The sequence below is a fragment of the Halichoerus grypus genome, chromosome 9 (genome assembly GCF_964656455.1).
Source record: "Halichoerus grypus chromosome 9, mHalGry1.hap1.1, whole genome shotgun sequence".
NCBI classification, from domain to species: domain Eukaryota; kingdom Metazoa; phylum Chordata; class Mammalia; order Carnivora; family Phocidae; genus Halichoerus; species Halichoerus grypus.
Genome location: NC_135720.1, coordinates 79,787,779 through 79,807,453, shown reverse-complemented (window position 1 = coordinate 79,807,453; position 19,675 = coordinate 79,787,779). Strand labels below are relative to the sequence as shown.

At 40.4% G+C, this 19,675-nt stretch overlaps 1 pseudogene; it reads right to left on the bottom strand.

The window, feature by feature from the left end:
- Positions 1–17,465: 17,465 nt before the first annotated feature.
- LOC118531534 (small ribosomal subunit protein uS5m pseudogene) lies at positions 17,466–18,698 on the bottom strand (annotated as a pseudogene).
- Between the last annotated feature and the right edge of the window lie 977 nt (positions 18,699–19,675).

Genomic DNA, 19,675 nt, shown 5'->3' with positions numbered 1-19,675 from the left:
AGGATGTGGGTCTTAGGTCTAATAAAATAAATAATTATAGTTGACATATGGCCTTGGTAAGTTAACAAATAATTGTTTAAAATATAATCTGGATTAATTAAATATAAATAATTATATACAGATATTAAATAATTTCTAAATAAAACATAATATGTGAATACATATACACACAAGTCATATTTATTATTTATTTTTTAATTTAATTTAATTTTTTTAAAGATTTTATTTATTTATTTGAGAGAGAAAGAGACAGAGTGTGAGTCGGGGGCGGTGCAGAGCGAGAGAGAGTATCTTAAGCAGACTCCACGCTGAGTGCGAGCCTGATGCAGGGTTCGATCCCATGACCCTGAGATCATGACCTGAGCCAAAATCAATAGCTGGACACTTAACCAATGAGCCACGCAGGCGCCCCTTATATCTACTATTTATAGAAATAATCACTGATTAGAGAGAAAATTAAGGTAAAAGAAGATTAACCTGGATAAAATTATTATCCAAATTTCGTGTAAAATGGTTGAAAAGCTTATTTCTAAACATTCTGACAGCCACTCCAAAGAAAAACTTTAATCAGATACATGATTCATGTTGTCCATGAGATAAACAGGATAGTACATTAGGAGAGGCCTGAATATTCTTGTAGTAAGCCTGGAGAGACTTTCTCATAAGTTGTTATAAAACAATCTTCATCAATAGTATTTGTACAGCTAATAAAATGAGGTGTGCCATTGAGCTCTCCCTTATAATGTTCTTCAATACATGCCAAAGACATAAAGGCCAAGGGCAGTCAAGTAAAATATTGCTATGAAATGAAACAACCACATAGTCTGGTTCCTCAGCTTAGCAGAGGGTCTAGCAAAAAGGCTGAATGGTAAATCCTTCAGGCAACCCTCTGTAAATGTCATTTTAGCAATTGACTATATAATAGGTACTGGCCAGAGGAAAATCTGAAGTTATACTTCTTGACATATATATACCTGGAGAGCAGGTATTTTGTGTTATTGGACAAGCATAACCCATGTACAACAACTATTGGCTGAGCTGGGAATAAGGTTATGAAGCCAAAGCCTCAGTAAAGCCAAAGCTATAACGTGTGAATAGAAAGCTGCGTCTAGAGATGGAAAAGTCAAGATTCCTCTCACAAAGCAGTCCCGGTTCTGCTCTAACACAGAATAAATGGATAACCTGGCCCCAGGGTGCCATACCACAGGGCATATTTATATACTCGTAATCCTATTTTCTGGATGCATTCTTTATAGGGAACCTGAAGCTAAGCTACAGATCAGATGCTTTTTCACATACTCAGACTGAACCAGTTTCAGAGATCTCAGCTTTAGTTAGCCCCACAGATCCCTGGACCCTGCCCAGGTGTCCCATCCTGAAGACAGGCCTTCCTCAGCAATATCAGCTGCTCCTGGTTTCTGCAGGCTTAGACATCTCTGTCTCTTTTCTTCAAAGATTCCTTGACCACACCTGGGCTATACCACCGGCTTCTCTAACTATTGCTCTCTAAGTTGTTCATTCATTCAACAAATTTTATACTATTTCTCAGGTATCACATCTTGAGGCACATGGTGAATATGTTAATTTTGAGATTCCCATTAGAAAACCAAGTTGTATTGTTGTATACAGAGTTGGATAGACAAGTATGAGGTTGTGAAGACAGGTCAGGCCAAAGATTAAGATGTTTATCTTTAAGCTATTGTTAGGAGTTAGTTGGACAGTTAGGTAGTCAGAGCCAGGGTCCCCAGCAAGAAAATATAAAGTCAGGACAGCTAAAATAAAACAGTGCTAATGTCCTGTTTTGCAGCTTAGACAGGACCACACTAGCATTCTGTTTTGCAGCCTTTGCAGAAATGACTTCTGCAAAATGTCCTCAAATACGACAACTGAAGACAAAGCATTTGTCCCTATCATGGGTAAGGGGCAGTTAAGACATAAGCTCCCAGATGTCAGCAAAAAAGACCATCAGCATGTGGACATTAACCTAAGAGGTAGACAGATATGTGACCAAAGCCCTGACTGGCATGACTCAGCACACCCTGATTGTTTTAGTTCTGCAAAAGAGCTCATAAAACCCCCTAAACTTAGAAACTCCAGGGGTAACCCTCTTGGGGCCCCCCTCCCTCTCTGGGAGCTTTATACTATTGCTCAATAACTGCTTTGCTGCCCACCACTCTTCATCTGGTCTACCTTTTCATTCTTTGAAGTTGTGTGACCAAGAACCACAGGCACTTAAGTCAGAGAAATCCTGCAGCGTCATGAGGTTACTTAGGAATGAGAATAGATGGGTAGATAGAATATTACCAAAGTCCCATTTAAATTTGAGCAACATTAAGTGCTTGGCCTCAGCAGCTCAGATGCCTTGGTTGGCCTCTGCTTCTGTCAAGTACTTCTCTGCCCTAGCAGCCATTTTCCTGCCTAAAGGACTCCCAAATCCCTAGAGATAAGTCACATGAGCCCTCTATCTTAGGTTACCTCATTTATTTGCTTTATTTGATACTTGCTTAATACATGGGAAGACAGAAGACAAAACTAGTACTCCAAAGCTCTTAAAACCTCAATTCAAATCTATATGTGCTCTCCTTGACCTCCCTGCAACATGATTCTCCACGATCAGTTCCCTATTAGGATTTTTAAAGCTAATAACAAGACTCACCAGGAGTCCTTCTGGGCTGTGATTATCCTGAGTTTTATAACTTTTTAATTCTCTTCCTATAATTTGATAAGTGGTGGTAGAGAGCTTGCTAATTGTTTTCCTATTTATTGATAGTGGGAGAAATATCAGCATTTTAAGGCATGTAGTCCAAGATGTACACTGACATTCACGTTCGGCTCTAATCTAGGGCACAATTCCCTGTATAACAGTGTCTGTTTTGCTTGCACCCAATAGGGTGTGAGAATATACTATAGAGGCAAGTTGTTGAGCGTGGCAAAAGACACTGCATGGAAGTAGAAAGAGTTAGCAAAAATAGTTATAACTTGAGCATTAACCATGTGGTAGCCACTGTTCTGTGTTTCTTGCATCATTTAATACAGTGTTCCTCAATGGGGGTGTTATTGCCCCCCTGGGCACATTGTGGAAATTTGCAGAGTTGTTTTTGCAGTTATAGTGATTTGTGACAGGGCCAGGAATGGTAGACTTCCTACAAGGTAAGGGACTGTCCCACATAGTAAAGAACTGACTTCACTCAAGTCTCACAGAAGTGTCTCTTATGTCCCATGGCCATTCCTGTTTTATAATTTTATAAATTTTTAAGCCTAGACCCTACTTTTGTTTTTGCATTTAAATAGAAAGTAATTTGAATTTAAATATTTCTAAGATACTGACATTTCCAAGAGTGTATCTATCATGTAAATTAAGAGAAGATCAGAAGATTGTTCTTTGTTTTATTTGGAACCTTATCAAGAGTCTTTACTATTTTGGGCATTATGTCCCTGCCTGCAGTACATGGCTAATGGTTGTTACAGCTGCCGCATTAATGGTGATTCTGTGTATATGTGCAAGAATGGGGCAATTTATTATTGTATCTTTTAGATTAATCATATCTGAGCATTTACTTACTGACACATATATTATTTTATCTCAAATTACATTTCTTTTATTTCTTTATATTACAAATAAGGCATTCCATTAATAACATTATTTGCTGGTAAGCCAGGGGCCAGAGTTTGAACCCAACATTCTGGATCCCAGAGCTACACACTCTTTTTTTTTTTTTAAAGATTTTATTTATTTATTTGACAGAGAGAGGGAACACAAGCAGGGGGAGTGGGAGAGGGAGAAGCAGGCTCCCCAGCGAGCAAGGAGCCTGATGCGGGGCTCGATCCCAGGACCCTGGGATCATGACCTGAGCCGAAGGCAGACGCTTAACGACTGAGCCACCCAGGCGCCCCCAGAGCTACACACACTTAAGCACGGTTATTCTGTTTCTTATCACAGGAAGCCAATAGAAATATCAGGCAAAAAGAGGGCAGAGTTCTGGCCAGGCCTTGAGAGGCAGGGAGTATGTGGTTCTGAAAATGCAGACCAGTGCACAGTCTCCATGTAGAGTGGCCTGTAGCAGAACTGGTGAAGGTTACTGAGAGACCTGCTGGCTGGTATCATGGGTTTCAAGTGAAGGCAAGATGGTCTGCCGATGCCCATTCTGGGTATAGTAGAGCTGGATGGACTGTTGCAGATTTCCATGGTTCCTGCTATGGATGACCAGGATTCCATGGTCTCCCCATCCCACCAGGAAAGAATGGATGGACAATCCATTGATAGTTTTGAACTCACAGAACTGTTCCCACTACACACCTACCGGAATCTGTATTACTCGCTGCCATGTTCAATATTCAACTTTTAGTAAGCATGTAGGATGGCCCTGCTAGACTCCAGAAAAGTTAAAGAAAAGCTTTGACCAAGTTCCCTCACACTTTTTTAAGCATGTATTTAAAATCAGACCAGCAAACCACCTTGATTTTTTTCTCAGTCTGAGTTTATCCACTTTTTTCCATATGCTAATATCAACGGGCTGAATTTCTTCTTGGTTGGTTGAGAATTTCTCTGATTTAAAATTGATTATTGAATCTTGAAAATCAAGTAAAGTTTTCATGTGTGAATACAATTTTTTTTTTAGTGGGTCAAAAATGCTCAGTGTGGCCTTTGCCAGTGAAGATGAGGAGTGGTGGATTAGAAAAATCTGCCTGTCTGGATTTATTTTGTGTAGGCCTCAATTGCCCTACTTAGTTCTCATTTTTCTGGGAGCTTAAGATGGTGATGAGTAGAGTTCTAATGAGCTGGAACGTTCTTCCTCAGCTACAGTTTTGACAGGTTGTTTGTCTCTAGTTTGAAGAGACTCTTATTGAGGTTAAATAGAAGACATACAGCATCCAGAGAAATCTGTAGATTACTATATTAAAATGTATCTGCCTCTCCTATTTTGAAGTAACTGCTCATGGCAGTTCTTGGCCTATTTGTTGACAAATCACTCTGGAATAATTAGATAAGAGGCAGCTGTATGTACACTTTAATTAGCTGTTCTTGCCCCCAAAACTTGATCAGAAACTTTTCCTTGACTCATTACTGTGAGCCTAACACTGTTATAATTCTCCTCTTAATGCATATGAACTTTGCAGGCCTATTAAAAACCATGAAATACATACATATGCTGAATGAAAACATTTTTATGTATCTGTAGGATTAAAACGGAGGGAGAAATTGATAGGAGTGGATTTCAGATTGAGGCAGTGTGGCAGTGATGTTTATTTGAGGCATTTTTGCCTATGTAAAGAATACTGGCAAGGCATTTTGATTACTTGTTTATAATATGTTTGGTCAGAAGTTGTGCCCTAGCACCAGCACAAGTGTTGGTGAACATTATTAACTTCTATGCACGAGTGATAAACAAACATTTATCTTACTTTAAAACTGGAAGAACTGAAACCCTCTTAAACCCTGTTCCCAACTTAGAGATGGCTTGTACTTCCTTTGCTAATTCTTCAATTAGCTATGTAGAACCTGGAAATCAGTTCCTTATAATATTGTGTGATTTTTTCTTATAGCCTAAAAACACCAGAGGTGAAGGAATTTTTCTGTGAAGGGCCGGACAGTAAATAATTTAGACTTGGCGTGTCATAGTATCCCTGTCATAACTACTCATGTGGTAAAGCAAAAGCAGTCATAGACAGTACCTAAACATATAGGCATGGCTGTGTTCCAAAAAATATTCTTTAGGTACACTGCAATTGAAATTTCATATAATTTTCATGTGTTACAAAATATTATTTTTCTTTTAATTTTTCCATCTATTTAAAATTGTAAAAACTATTTTTAGTTCACTGGTTGTACAACAACAGGTGGCAGGCCATGTTTGACCCCTAAGCAGCAGTTTGCAAACCCCGGATATGCACAGAAGTGGGTTCTACTCACAATGCTAAAGAACGTAACCATATGTATGTTAAAATACTTGAGATACTTGACATTTGTATAGGAAAATGCAGTTTATGTCTAACTGGAAATGTCAGGGGCACATCTGTTACAAAATGATCTAAGCCAAGTTGGCTGTGCACAATCAATGGATATGTTTTTATTGATAGATATGACAGCCACTATTATTTTGTTGTAGGCGAGGGCTATAGATCTCCCACTTCCATATCCAAAGGCAGGTTATAGGGAAAGCATGTCTCACATCAGATTCTGCATATATGAAAACATCACTTAGCAAGTGGCACAGAAATAGTTATCACTTTGTCCATGTGATCTTAACGCAGTGCCATTCTTACGTACCTAATACCCTGCATGAGTACACTACAAAAAGACAATTTCTACAAGGAAGATTTCAGATAACCTAGGAATCCGGTGACAGAATTCTGTTAATGGCAAAAACCAGGCCATAAGAGAACTCTAGGCCAAGAATGTCACTTCAAGGGTATAAGCTATGGGGGAATCATATTTATACACATGTAATTGCCAAGGTATTCATGGTATTCCTAGGGAATCTGTATGTCTTGAATATCTCATTTCACCAATGAAAAGACATTTCTCTTTCTCTCTTTTTTTAGAGAGAGTGTGCACTGTGTGTGTGGGGGGTTAGTAGGAGGGGTGGAAGGATAGGGAGACTAGGACAGAGAAAATCTTAAGAGGCCCCACACCCAGCATGAAGCCCCACCTGGGGCCCTAATTAAAGACCCTGATTTGAGCTGAAATCAAGAGTGGGGATGCTTAACCCACTGAGCCACCTAGGTGCCCCTGGAAAGACATTTCTAATATGTCATATGCTAATTAAACCCTCTAGTGCTGATAGGAATAGTTAAAAATACTTGTGGTAGCTGCCTCTGGAATATGGGCTGCTGCTTTTTTTTTTTTTTTTTTTTTTAAAGATTTTATGTATTAATTTGATAGAGAGAGGGAGAGAGCATGAGCCAGACGGAGAGGCAGAGGAAGGAGAAGCAAACTCCTCACTGAGCAAGGAGTCTGACGTGGGGCTCAATCCAGGAATCCTATGATCCTGACCTCAGCCGAAGGCAGCTGCTTAACGACTGAGCCACCCAGGCGCTCCTAGAATATGGGCTTATTAGCACCACTCAAATACTAGCCATCCACCCATGGAGTGAGCGTGAACAAGGACCATTAAATATAAGTTAACATTCAGTTATAGATTAAAACTAACATATATACACACCATAATTTCTATGTTTAAGTACTGAAAAATAAATCACGGACAATACAATATTCTTCTAGGGGAAAACTACCACAGCAAAATCAGTGATTCCTTTTTCCCTTAGCAGTCTATCCTCCAAAAACTGAGAATAGGGACCCTTTCCACACATGGCTGGTGTGGTTGTTCATTGGAAGGGGCAAGGAAAATTTTGGGTAGGAGCAAATACAGCAGTTTTAAGGAACAGGAGCTGTGAAATCTTTGAGGACATGGGCTTCTGTGAGTAGAAACCTACGGGAGTTCCGGTTCAAGATGGCGATGTGAGAGGATCGTGAACCGATCTCCTTCCGTGAACACCCCAAGCTACAGCTTCATACAGAACAACTTCCTCAGCAACCAACCCAAAACCTGGCTGAGCAGCTGCTCTGCATTGGCGAGAGACGGCTACAACAAAGCAGGTAGGAGAAGCCAGGACGTAATCTCGCCCTAAACCCCACCCGACCGCGCCCCGCTACTTGAGCTGGGAATGCAAAACCTGGAGCTTCTCTCTGAGGAGCAGAGAGTTTGAACCCTACATTAGACATCTCCAAATTTTAAGACCTGCACCTGAAAGACAACCCCCACAAAGCGCTAGCTTTAAAAACCAGCGGGGCTGGCTGTGTCCAGCAGATCCACGAGCTATAATGAACTGAGAAACGGCTCTTGAAGGGTCTGTGTGCTCAGACTCACCTGCCCCTGGGCCCAGAGCAGAAGCCGATGGAGGCTTGCGGGTGGAGGGGTGCCGCCCTTTGTGCCCCAGAGGCTTGTCTTGGGGTGTCCAGAGCACCAGGCATCTGATTTGACACATATTTGGGGGCCTGCTGGGGTGCCCTCCAGGATGGGGACGGGTAGGTGCCGTCTTCACGCCGGCCTCCATGCTTTGCTCCAGCCAGGCCGATGCCATCTTTTTTTTCTTTCCCCTCAGGTTCCATCTTCCTTCCTGCCCTCCCTCTGCTGTGCTCCAGAGTGTCAGAATCTCCCAGGGCCGCGGTGGGGGCGGTGGGGGCGGTGGGGGGGTGCGGCGCTTTACACGCGTCTGGTGCGCCGGTTTTACGTCTAGTGCTTTGGTTTTACGTCTGATCCCTCAGGTTTTTGCGGCTGCTGCCAGGGCACACCTCCAGATAGCCTGACTCTGGGGGCTAGCCGGGCGTACTGCTCGGTCCCACAGGCCTGTAACAAATGGACAAAACATCCTGCAGACTAACGTTCCCCCGGGGGGGGAGGGAGGGAGGAGGTTGCTTTTTCTCTCTCTGTGGAATAGAACACAACTTTTTCACTTTCCTGACCTTGAAACGCTAGTGAGGTTTGTACAAAAAATAAATTAAAAAAAAATTAAAGCTTTGTAAAGTGGAAGAGACAGTGGATAAAAAGAACAAAAGTTTTATTGCTGAATCCTGTCACAAAACGGACTCTGATGGAATTGTGGGTGATTTTTTTCTTCCTATATTTTTAAAGTTTTTTTTTTTTTTCCCTGCAGTATGGCATTAATTAGAATGTTACCAGACTCTGATCCTTCTTAGTTTTTCTTTCTCCATACCACGTCTTTACAATTTTATATTTTAATTTATGCAATATGTGAAACATACCCAAAAGTAGAATGGATTTCATGGCTAATTTTTCAGCTATGTCCTCACCTCCTTGCCCCACGCCTGTATTATTTTGAGGAAAATCTCATGTTCTTTCATCATAAATTAAGTTTGTATTTCTAGAAGATAAGGACTCATTTAAAAAACAACTGTAATTCCAGTGTCACACCAAAAAAAATTAACAATTCTATAATATCCTCAAACATGCAGTGTTTATATTTTTAATTATGTGATAAGATCCAAAAATTGCAACTGGTTGGTATGCATTTGAGTCTCTTCTAATCTACAACCTCTGTCCTTTCTTCTTTTCTCTCCCTTCCTTGCAGTTTAAAAGAAGAAACTTTTTTGTATTTCTAGGATTTTTTCCATAATCTGGCTTTTTACTGATTCATATTTGATTTTGAGAATTTTCCTTTATTTCCTTTTTCTTAATATTTTTGTTATATTTCATTCCATATTCGTTGTATTTCATGTTGAACGTTTTTAAAAATATTTATTTATTTAATTTTTAAATATGGAGAAGTATAGAAAGAAGTATTTTAGTTCCTCTTCCACTCTGAGGATAGTCCTGCCACTAGACCTCTTTCAATTATTGGGATAGTGCCCTTGAGGTCTCTTCTTAGGAATGAAACTAGCCCAACAAATATCTTCCCTCTTTCTCCCTCTCTATCATTCATTAAACTAGTGGTTCTTAGCAAGATAGTACTGTCCCCAAGGACTGTTCTGGAAACTTTTGGGTTTAGTTGTCAAATGGCTGAGGGGGTGGAGGAAGCTAATAGACTCAGCAGGCAGGAGCTGGGAGGTTAGACATCCTACAATATGTGGCACCGTCCTTAACAGTGAAGAATTGTCCCATGTACTGCACTGCTTTTGAATGTTACCCTCAAATTCATTTATAATACTCTGAGACTGGATTTCCGTTCCATTTTACCTATAACTACAAAGTAATTTTTCCACAGCTTTTATCATACATTGTATTTACTACAAATGCAGTTACTCTGGTGTCTAAATGGGGTGTCTGTTCGATCAGTTGGGGGCCCCCCAATGTGGGGCCATGATCAGGTGGAAGCCAATGGTGTGGGAGGTGAAAATTCACTTGAGGCAGAACAAAGGAGATAGAAATTTATTGAATACACCACAAGGGAGCCGTGGCCGGACAACAAAGGAGAGGCTCTCTGTAAGGAGGCAGTGGGTGGGGGAAGGTGTTTTTAAAGGGGGAAGATGAGGAGGTATGGTGAAGTATGGAATTGTCCCTTTTTTGGTAACTGGGCCTACTTGTAAGTAGCCCATTGATCAGTTAGGCCTATGGATATTTTGATGTGGGAGGCCTTCTAGGCCTGTCGGTGTTCAGCCAGGTGGTTGCTGTGGGCCTTTTCCATTGCTCAAGCCTGTTTGCCTAAAAGCAGCCTTTATAGTTACTGGGTAAATTGAGGCAACACGGAAATCTGTTTTGTTTGGATCTTTCCATTTGAGAAAACTACTAGTAGCATTACCACTCATGGTTTTTTTTTTTTTTTATGGTAGGTATTTATTAATCCTTGATTACACATCAGACACAGTGCTAAGTTCTTTATAGGTATCTTGCTAAATATTTATCCTCAAAACATCCCTGGATGTTTTGAACAAGGAAACAGGTCCAGAAAAAATAGTTTTAAATATTCTCAATACAATAAAGAATGGTAACTATGTGATGGATCGAGGTGGTAACTAATACAATGACCACTCATGGTTTTTGAACTGCCAACACAACATAGCTGTCTTGTGTGCTTTTTGGCTGTTGCCTCCACCAGGCTACTTCTGAATACAAATATGTGATGATTTCTTCATTATGTCTTCTCATTCAGGGCAGTGCCTCCCAAACCGTAATGTGAGGTTGCTATTGTAGTCTGCCCAAGCAGTTATGTTGTGAAGCAGTATTGTTTTATTTTACTTACTTATTTCTTAAGGATTTTATTTATTTTAGAGAGAGGGAGTACGTGCCACCAGGGTGGGGGTGGGGGGTGCTAGCTGGGGCAGAGTCAGAGGGAGAGAGAGAATCTCAAGCAGACTCCATGCTGACCGTGGAGCCTGATCCCACAACTATGAGATCTGACCTGAGCTGAAATCAAGAGTTGGATGCTGAACCAACTGAGCCACCCAGGTGCCCTGAAGCAGTATTATTCTATTATAATTTTTACATTCTCCTATTTATTATAGTTGGGGCTTTATATACATTATTTTGAAATAATGTACATAGGTAGGTTTATATTATCTATGGATTTTATTTAAACATGGTATGATGGGACAGCAAATATTTGTTATTAAAGCAGGGATTGGGGGCGCCTGGGTGGCTCAGTCATTAAGCGTCTGCCTTCTGCTCAGGTCATCCCAGGTCCTGGGATGGAGCTCCAAGCCCCACATCGGGCTCCCTGCTCTGCGGGAAGCCTGCTTCTCCCTCTCCGACTCCCTCTGCTTGTGTTCCCTCTCTCGCTGTGTCTATCTCTGTCAAATAAATAAATAAAATCTTTAAAAAAAATAAATAAAGCAGGGATTGGATCTGATGAGATTGAGCCCCACAGGTTTAGGTTGGTGGGGAGAGTTGAAACAGCACTGACCAGTTAGGGATCACTGAATATGTGTAAACATTTTAACAGTGGAGTTTGCATAATAATAGCTGACACTTTAGGTAGTTTTTGCTTAATATGCTGGTAACCCTTCTTTCCAAATGCTTTACCTAAATCAACTTCTTCAATGCTCATTACAGCTCCAAGAGGTCAGTGGGAGCTATCACTCTCCCCTTCTCATAAATGAGAAAACAAGGGACCTAGATATGAAGTAATTTACCCAAGGTCACATAACTAAGTGCCAGAGCTGGGATACAAACCCTGGCAATGAGGCTACGAAGTCTATTCTCTTAACCACTGCATTTGATTGCTTTTCTTTTGAAGCACAATTCACTGAGCACAAAGGAAGGAAAATCAAACATATTGGCAGAAAATATACAGGTGCTAAATTTAAAGGGAAAATGGATATGCAATTTTGCCTTTTAGAGACTAGTATTGCTGAGTTGGTGGTAGGGTTAGAAGTAAACCTTTAAAGTGCATACTAGTCCGCTGGAGGGGCTCAAAAAATATTTGTTGAGTGAATGAAGTACTTTATAGGATTGGCTGCTGTGGAGAATAAAATTATGGAAGAGTCTCAAAGTTAATAAAGAGAGTAAGACAGAACTTGGGCATCTAAACTACACAAAGGATTGTAGCAGGTGCCTTTTGTGAAGTGTAGCACACCAGAAGCGTGTCTGGTGTTTCCACCATAAGCATCTTTGTTGCAGGTGTTTTCATGGCATAACTAATTGCCATAAGGCAATTTTACTGTAAAAGATAAAATCATGAAAAATGAAAGAGGGACATTCATTAAAAAAGACTATTAAATAACATGAAAAATGAGCAACAAAACGAGAAAGGCTTTATTGAGAAATAAAAAATTGAATGCATTCAAAATGTATGTAGATTCATGGCAATACTGTGCAAATAACTGATTTTAATTTGTGGACTGTACCAAAGCACTTGTCTTCAAGGTTTTTTGTTCATAATATTATACTTTTTTTTAAAAAAAGATTTTATTTATTTATGAGAGAGAGTGAGTGTGTGCATGAGTGGGGGGGGAGGGGCACAGGGAGAGGGAGAAGCAGGCTCCCCATTGAGCAGGGAGCCTGTCCTGGGCTGGATCCCAGGACTCTGGGATCGTGACTTGAGCCGAAGGCAGACCGACAGAGCCACCTAGGCGCCCCCCCCCCTTTTTTTTTGCTTGTTGGTTTGTTTCCTTGTTTGGCATCACACTTCTCTGTCGTTTTTTTTTTCTTTTTACCAAAACTTCTTCCTTCATTAAGAGTGGTATCAGTTTCCAAATACTACGATGCATATTTGTAACTGAACTTCGTATTGTGTTGTGAAAACCTTCTATGTTGGTGTGTGTTCTTGGTATATTGTCATATGTCCTTTGATAGATGTTCCAAAGTTCTATGTGAAATGTGGGTTCAAAACTCTGCATCACTGTATAGACTATTATGAGGGCTAATATGTAATTATATTTATTAATATAAAAATGAGAGTATTGCTTCAGTGGAGAAATGAAACCAAACTGTCAGCCAGTTGTTGAAACTAATAGACTGTGAAACCAATCTGTCAACCAGTTATTTATTTTTTAATGGCAAAATTGTCTTACAGCCAATTAGTTATGCAGAGAAAATGTTTGCACGAAAATCTTGCAGTGAAAATGCTTTTGGCAAAGAAGCTTACTGCAAAACTAGCTAGACCCCATAAGAGGAATTCCATGTGGGAGTTGCTTAATTTGCTTACCCAGGACCACAGAATTTTAACTACAAATGTTAATTAGGATACATCTGATTCAAATATCCATCTTGACAATATCTGACTGGGGCTAGAATAGAAGGGGGGTGTTTCTTAACAGAGATTTTTAAATAAATTGACAGAACTCACATTACAAATACATCATATTAAAGAGTTAACTGAAACATGGAAACATTTAATCTCTCCTGAACAAGGAGTTGGCAGAATTGTGATGTAGGAACAGCTCCAGGAATCATCTTTGTCCTTGTCTTACTGGGAGTCTTCTCTTATTGGGAGTTACTCTGCCCCTGGATCCCCTGCAGTGTCCTTAACAAGTTTGGGTCACATGCCAGCCCTGTCTGAATGACCATTTCCCTTTGCCTGCTTCTGTCTACACCTGGCCAATGTTTCAAAGTTCAGACTTTAATTACACAATAGGATTGCCATAGCTCTAGCTATTGCATAGATTGGTATAAAGGAGGAACTTCAGGAGGTTTATTCCCTTCTTGTGTTTTCTAAGCAATGCATTCCTAAGTCAGCAAATCTGCTTAATACCTTGGTCAGCTCTGGTTGCAGTATGATACAGTGCAAATAGAAGGTTTTGACATTTGGCCATGTCATTGGGTTTCCACTTCTAAGCCACAGAGTAAGAAAGGAATGATATGGGGGATTATTCTCAATTCTTCTAAAGATGGTATATTAACAAATAACCTTTTAGATACAAAAGAGAGACATCAATGTATTACATACATTAAATGACTTAGGAGGTTATTAAGGTTTAATTTTCTCATGGAATTTGTTAAGAGCAGCTCTAAAAAAGTTCACCCTTGGCCAAGATTTTCACTGAGCTGCTCACTAACCAGCCGTATTAGATATTACTCCCTAGTTATTATGGAATTAATTTTAGAACTGCACCATTGGTGCGTTTGAACATCACTCCATCTCTCAGTCTTCTTATGGCTGACATGGACTTGTTTCTTAGTACTTGATCTGCCAAGTCAGCTACTTTGATGTCATTTTTAGTTAACTTCTTGCTTCTCACTGTTGGCTTCCCTTTTTTTATTGCCAGTAGACCTTTTGTTATTTAATGTTAATAATGAGTAGTAATCTTAGTCTTTGACATGTCTCTGAACCCACTATAACTATGTACTGAAATTTGTGGGGAACTCACGCCAGGTGTGGCTCTGACTTAGGGTTGGTCTTACTTACCAGAGTCTTCTCCATGAAATCAAAGGCTGTGGCTCTATGTTACTTCCTATAAAAAATAACTCCCTAGCTTGCTTTTAGAAATTTTTTTTCTTTCTGGTCTTTATAAATCCTGTTTAGTTAGGTGTTCCCTTTACATGCATTGTACCCTTCATTCTCACAAAATATTGTGGAGAAAATAACATCTTTTTATTTAATTTAATTAATTAATTTATTTAAAGATTTATTTATTTTAAAGATTTATTTATTTATTTTGAGAGAGACAGAGAAAGCGAGCGGGGAGAGGGGTGGGGCAGAGGGAGCAGGAGAGAAGCAGACTTCCCCCTGAGCACCGAACCCAATGGGATGCTAAGTCCCACGACCCTGAGATCATGACCTGAGTCTAAACCAAGAGTTGGATGCTCAACTGACTGAGCCACCCATGTGCCCCACAACTCCTTTTTAAAGAAGAGCAAACCAAATCTTCATGGTTAAGAAGCTTTTAAGTCATTTTTTGTAGACCTTCAAGCTTTCCTACGTTATTTGTCATCTTATCCTGTCAACTCTACCTTTACAGTAATTATCAGTTTTATCCTTCATTTCTAGTCTCACTGCAACTGCCCTAGAATAGCATCTCATTAACTCTCTTACCTGGAGGACTTAAACAGCTTCCTAACTGGCTTCCCAGCTCTATTTCCTGTCTTCTATGCTTTTTACATTCTCTCACTAGAGGTACTATTTCAAATACAAAATTTATCATGCCACTTTACTCTGACTCCCTCTCTCTTTCCCCCCACTGACAATAGAACAAAGTTTTTAAAACTTTGGTGTGTGACTCAGGGCCTTCAATCTGTCCAAACCTACCTTTCTAGTCTTTCTCGCACATCATGTCTTCAGGCATGTTCTACCACAGCAGAAGCACATTCCTGTTTCTAGAACGAGTCCTCTAACTTGCAGGCTCTGTACTTCCCTGCAATTTCTCTTGCCCGGTAGGCCTTCCCTCCTCTTTCTCACATCTGCCTAGGCAGACCACACCAGACTTTCAGTATCTACCCTGGACTCTTACTGAGCTTAGTAAACTATCCTTTGCCTTCAGACCCCTTCAGAATTTATACTTTCCATGGCATTTACTACCTTTATTGACCTTTTATTGTAGTCATTTGTGTGCTTTCCTATCCCTTCATTCTCTTCATTAGAATGCTAATAGAACCCTAACCCTGTGGTTAAGAAGATGTCTTCTACCTTTAAATGTCCTCTAGCACTTAAGATAGTTCTTTGAATATATCAAGTACTCAGCCAGGGTTGGTTGAGTTTAAAAAGTAATCTCTTTTAAAATACACATATGCTTAGATATGTTTGGAGAAAATTACTTGAACATTCACACTGCTGCTTAGTGGTTCTCAACTGGGGGAAGGAGTCTGTGAAGATGGCAAATACAGTCCTTGAGCTACTTTAGTATTTTAATAGGCCTAATGGAAATTATACCTTTACTTATAATGAGGCTGGGAAGCTAACTAATACATCAAATTTTTGTTTGTAATTATAAACTCTGTAAGAATTAACTCTGTAAGAATAGTATTAATTTCTTAGTCTAGGATTGTTTGGTAGTAACAGAATATACTCAAATTAGTGTGTAGAAGAGGGGAAACTTAATATGATGATATAGGGATATCTTATATAAGCCCAAGGTAGGAAGTACAGGTAGGTCTCACAAAGGATTGAAACCAGAGAGAGAGAAATTACTGAAAATGAAGATAGCAGTCTTTTTTTTTTTTTTTTAAGATTTTATTTATTTGACAGACAGAGACACAGCGAGAGAGGGAACACAAGCAGGGGGAGTGGGAGAGGGAGAAGCAGGCTTCCCGTGCTGAGTAGGAAGCCCGATGCGGTGCTCGATCCCAGGACCCTGGCTCGATCCCAGGACCCTGCCGAAGGCAGACGCTTAACGACTGAGCCACCCAGGTGCCCCTGAAGATAGCAGTGTTAAGAATTCTTCCCTGGAGTCTTCAGGTATTCCCTCTGTTTCCTGTTGACATCAGTTTCATCTTCCTCTCTGCAGACTGGGTACTTAGGCTCTGCTAACACACTACTGTTACAGTGTCTATATCTATTTTAAAACACTTCAGTGAAGATAGTGCGTGTGTATGTCTAGCTATATCTATACCTACACATACACATATATATAGATGCACACATGCATGTATGTATGCATATATGTGTATATATACATCTATATATGCATAGTTGATATTTACTTGTGGGGCCAGTAATTGAATTTTGAAGTACTCAGCCAGACACTCCTCCCAGGAAATTGGCAACATACACTAGTCAGCATTTGAAAGAACTTAACCAGAAATCCATACTCAAAAGACAGCTCCTACAAGTTGCAAACATATTTACCTCAGCTTAGCTCTAGACAGTTTTAAAATTAGCAAAAAGGGCATTAGAAATGACTTTGAATTAGTGAACTATGTGATGTTCAAGATATAGGGATTGACTAGAAATATTGTGTATGCAGCTCTTCTTTATATGAGCAAGTATAAGATTATATTTCTGGAGGGTCATTTCTTGTCTTAGGACTCAGTTTGGCTCTGTACCTGGGTTCTGTTGTTCAACTGTGGTGAGAAGTTTAGCTCAGTCCTGAGGCTAAAATATTGTTGCCTCTGCCTTCAGTGAAAGAACTTAATAGTTACAAATGGTCAGCTTATTTTAGGCCAGTTTGCAATGAGGGCATGTCATCATCATGCCAAAACAGATCCTCTCTCAGCCTTTAGGTGTACAGATAGGCCCTTAGATTCCGGATAACTGGAATCTCTCAATTTTCTTTTCAGTTTTTCTGGAAAGAGAATTGACTGGCTCATTTTGGGTAAGGTCCTGGCCCAATCTACAGTGACCAAGGGAGTCTATGGGTTATGTACGAATCAACAGCGCTAAAGAAAGCCTCTCACCAGAAGCTGTGGGTATTGTGCTCTCTGAAAAGGGGGTCCAGGCTGGATTGTGGGTAAAGAGTAGATTTCATAGAAAGGGGTATTGACAATGCAAGTTCTTTGAGACCTCATGTTAATCAAATTCAAAGCTATATTTCTTTGATTCAGAAGAGGATATAAAATTCTTTTTTTTAAAGCTATAGTTATTTACTATTTGTCAATAAAGAAGGTTGTCCTTACCTTTAAAAAGAAATTGACATTCTAAAATATGAGGGGTGGAGTCTCCTCTAGGTGCTGGACAGTACTGCAGCTGTACAAGGCCAGAGGGAAAGCGCAGGTGGCAGTTCTCTTTAAACTCGACCACACTGAACGCTTTTTTCCCTGTGTGGCCCGCACTTCTTCCCAGTCCAGTTTGATGTCTGGAACCTCATCTTCTGGCTCTGGATCCTTTCTCAAGGCTCCCTGCGGGGAGGCCACTATGATGGTCACATTCCTCCCAGAATTCTACAACACGGAGACTCTTCTTAGCAGCCCGTTGTTGATGGGTTTCCTGGTGGAAGAGCCCATGGAAGAGGTCCCGTGTGAGGTTGAGCATGTTGATGGACCCAGAGACCTTGGCATACATGTCTTGATGCCAATGAGCTGACAGATGGTGATGATGGCCCGATGGCAGCGGAGGCCATAGCCTCTGGGTTGTTTCTTCATCTTGATATGGGTCCTTTTAAATCTTAAAGAAATATCGTGGAGTATCATATGGTCTTCGTATCGTTCTACATAATGCAAATAGTGAACTGAGGAACTCTGTTCTTCATTCTTCTGAAAGCATCCATCCGATCAGGGACACCTCCTCTGCCATTCCCCACAGCGACCAGGACATGGACTGATTTCTTTCTTCCCTCTTTTGCTGTCATATTTACAACATTTCTTACTTCAAGTATCCTGGTGTCAAAATCATCATGTGTTTCTCCATTGGGACCAGGGTCGGGGGGCCAAGACTGACGCCTCCCTGTATGTTTCTACTCCATCTTCAACTCCCGTTTTCCTTCCTCTTCCTCTTCTGGTCCCACTCTTCCCTTGGCTGGACCAGATCAGCCTCTGCCTTCTCCTGCTCTTCCTTGCTTCTTTGGGCAATGGTCTGCACAGCTCCCTCTCTCATAAGAGGGACATTCAGATCAGACCATAGGAAGCCATGATGCCCTTCACCAATGATCTGACCCCTGTTCAAATCCTTTTTTCTCCTTTTCTTAGTTCTTTTGCCTCTTCCTCTTCTTGCTCCTGCTCCAGGCTCTGTTAAAGCGCCTTTCCAAAGCTCATCTGCTGTCAATTTAGTGAAGAAACTATAGGATCTATACTGTTGACCCATCAAATTACTGGGAGAAGAAATACAGCATTGTGTCTGTAGTGCACGGGTCAGGCTGGTGAAATGATGGTTGTCTCTGGTTCGTGGAGACGACAAAGGGTCATTGCTGAGAACAGTCTTCAATGCCCACATGGAAGCTGTTGGAAAGGTGTTTAGGTAAAGCTGCCTGGACCATATGTGACCCGCCCTCATGGTGGAGCCTTGAGTGCGCCTCAGGATATAAAATTCTTTAAAAATTCAGCAGACATTTTTTTAAAGTAAGCTAAATTTTACAGACAGCAGGGTTGATAGGTAAAATAATAAAAGGATTCTGGATATGCAATAGTTTTCCTTTTAATAGCTTTATTAATGGATGGATTTTCCAGGGGATGGGGACTGATCCTTGGAAGAAGGAGGCACTTCCATGGAAGGCAGGGAAATAGACCACTTGCTCATGGGATAAGGGCCCAAGTAGGATAGAAGGGAGAACGATAAGAAAAAGAGTGAGCAGGACCTAGCTGACAGACTATTTTCATATTTCGATGTAAGGCAGGCTCTGCCTGCTTACAATGTGAACAGCAAATATTACCAATTAAAATTTTTTTCCTTTATGGAGAATGACTCTGACATAGAGTGTGATTGTGACAAGGCCATTCGACAGAGCAAGTGTTTGTTGTGCAAAATTTGTTTTGATTAGACTAGCAAGGCTGTTTCTATGGGCCATCTGCTGGGACATAAAGTTTTGTTAGTCAGGATCCTTGTATAACCTGCATCTATGAAAAAGGGGTTGCTAAGTAAATTAATAGATTAAACAAGGGAAATGTTATGCTGATTGAGAGTGAAGGCCTTCAGCTGAAACATTTGCATTCAGACAATGGATACACTAATTATAAATATGTTATCAGTTAAAGTGCTTTCACAGCTTGCCTTCCCATGACAGTGATTTCATTGCTTTGTCCTGGAATGTTTTGAAACCCAGTTTCTTTAAGAAAAGTTTTCTTCCTCAAAATTTCCATTAAGTTAAATGAACTTTTTTTTTTTTTTTTTCCAGTTATAATGAACCACAGAGGTTTTACTATATTCAAAAACTTTGTGGGACACTTGGGTGGCTCGGTTGGTTAAGTGTCTGCCT